This window comes from Babylonia areolata, chromosome 32 (assembly GCF_041734735.1).
Source record: "Babylonia areolata isolate BAREFJ2019XMU chromosome 32, ASM4173473v1, whole genome shotgun sequence".
NCBI lineage: Eukaryota > Metazoa > Mollusca > Gastropoda > Neogastropoda > Buccinidae > Babylonia > Babylonia areolata.
In genome coordinates, this window is record NC_134907.1 from 4,356,010 (window position 1) to 4,358,509 (window position 2,500).

Here is a 2,500-nt window from a genome sequence, read left to right on the forward strand (position 1 = left end):
ACACATATATATATATATATATTCTTTATTTCTGATGGTGTGTGCTCGATCTCTTGCTATCTTACTTTTCCATCATGTGAGTAATATATGATGCGTTATTTACGTCCATGTGATATGGCGAACTTTTTTTTTTTTTTTTTTTTTTTTTTTTGCGATGTGTGTTTGATCATGCTGGTGGTCTATTGATAAACTTTTTTTTCTTTTTTACCTAGAGCTGAATTTGATGTTTTCTTGCGTTTGCGTTTGTGTTGTTTTTGTTGTTTTGTTTTGTTTTGCTCAGGACTAAATGGTAAAAGCATGTTGATCTCATTTCACTGGTTATATAAAATTTCGTTAGGTTTTGTTTCTTTTGGCTTCTTTTCGCTTCGTCTCTGTCTCTGTCTCTCTCTCTCTCACCCACTTGCTGTGTATGCATGTATGTATGCTTATGTGTATGTTTGTATACATAAAGGATGAATAAATGTTTCTGTCTGTGATCTGTTAAAACCAAGTGTAGTATTTTTCAATAACAAATAGTACATGAATAAATTGCGCATATTGATATAACAAAAAAATCAATACACGTAAACATGTATCGATGTAAACAAAGGTTATAAAAGCGAGTAAATATATAACGGATTAAAGGGGAAATAGCCCCAAATACACAGATATAACAAAGCAAACGAACTTTTAAAAATAGTAATAACCAACATAAAAACACGAGAAATTAAAAATGAACCGAAAGAAAAACAAAACTTGTTGGAAACTTGGAATCGGATACACTGGCAAAAATGACTCTTTGGCCCCACATACAGCCATTGCAACCAGTTTTTACGAGGACATTAGTGAAGACATCTAAACCTAAGATTATGGGTTTTTCTCTCGATAAATATGTCCAGGGAGAGAGAATATACGGTTTTATTGGGTTTTTACAAATTCACAACAACAAGAAGACCAGTGTGTGTGTGTGTGTGTGTGTGTGTGTGTTTATGTGTGTGTGTGTGTGTGTGAGAGAGAGAGAGAGAGAGAGAGAGAGTCTCTGGCAGACAGACAGACAGAGACAGACACACAGAGAGAGATAGAGAGAGACAGAGGCAGACAGAGAGAGACACAGAGAGAGACAGAGAGAGTTGGGGGAGTTGGGGGTGAGAAAAATAGAAAGACAAACAGGTACACAGACAGACAGACAATTAGAGACTGAGATGGAGAAAAAGAGAGACAAAGAGAGCGATACACTGAGAAGGGCAGACTATGAGACACAGAGAACGAGAAATAGAGAGAAGGAGGAGGATGAGAAGGATGACAAGAAGAACAAGAACAAGAACAAGAAAAGGAAAACATGTATAAAAAAAATCCCTGCATGAAAACGTTGGTGAAGAAATGAAAATATATGTACACCGAAGAGCCATAAATAATGAAATTTAGGAACAGAGTCAGAAAAGCATAATGTGTTTCTGACAGGGTAATGTGTGTGTGTGTGTGTGTGTGTGTGTGTGTGTGTGTGTGTGTGTGTGTGTGTGTGTGTGTGTGCTCTTCTAGCTTTTGATTTTTGAAAGAAAGAGAGATGGAAAGAGACAGACAGACAGACAGACAGAGATAGAGACAGAGAGACAGATGCTCTCGTGTACAAGAAGGAGAGGGAAGAAAATACGAAAAAAAACTGGAAGAAAGGAGGAATGAAAATAAAAGAAAACCAGAAGAAAAAAGATGGGAAAAAATGTATATATAACGGACACACAGACACACACACGCACACACACACACACACACACACACACACACATGTACACACACACACACACATGTATACACACACACACACACACACACACACACACACACACACATGTATACACACACACACACACACACACACACACACACACATGTACACACACACACACACACACACACACACACAGACCAAAGACAAGACAGGGCAAAGCAATCTATGCTTATTTCCAGAAACCCTGTGGGGCTACATGAACGTGTTACATGCTTCTTGTAACCAACCAACCAACCAGCCAACCAGCTAACCAACCGACACAATCATCACAACTCCCTTCCCTGCTCCACCCTCTTCCATTCAGACTCCCCACCCCACCCCCCACTCTTCAAACCACGTGAACAGGCGCGGAGAGAGAGGATTTCAAACAGACGAACTTACCCAAGAACAGCTGAATACCGACTCCTCCATTTGCACAAATCGTTGATGATGATCCTACACATGTAGCTGATGAGCAGTCGGTCAGTCTGTCCTTATGGTCTGAAAAGTACAAATAAAAAGAGCAGTCAATGAATGATCCTGAGTGAATGAATGTATACACGGTTATTTGTGTTCTTTTGTGTGATTGGCAGGATGTGGAACGTGTGTTTATAAGGCTTGTGTGTATGCGATTCTGTTTTCAGTAATGGCTCGATAAGATTTGATTGGAATCTATTGCACTGAACTGCATTGCATTGCATTTCATCGCATCGTATCGTACCATGGGTGACGTATTGTATTGTATTGTACTGTGCT

At 39.2% G+C, this 2,500-nt stretch overlaps 1 protein-coding gene across 4 annotated transcripts in view; it reads right to left on the minus strand.

Annotated features, from left to right (window-relative positions):
• LOC143276512 (muscarinic acetylcholine receptor gar-2-like) overlaps positions 1–2,500 on the minus strand; it is a 266,866-nt gene that overhangs the window by 71,959 nt on the left and 192,407 nt on the right. For 3 of the 4 annotated variants that reach the window (XM_076581051.1, XM_076581049.1, XM_076581050.1), the window contains exon 4: positions 2,147–2,245. The exons of the other annotated variant lie outside the window; for it this stretch is intronic. The gene's annotated coding sequence lies outside the window, so the exon portion shown is untranslated. The remainder of the gene's footprint in view (positions 1–2,146; positions 2,246–2,500) is intronic. 4 annotated transcript variants of the gene reach the window in all.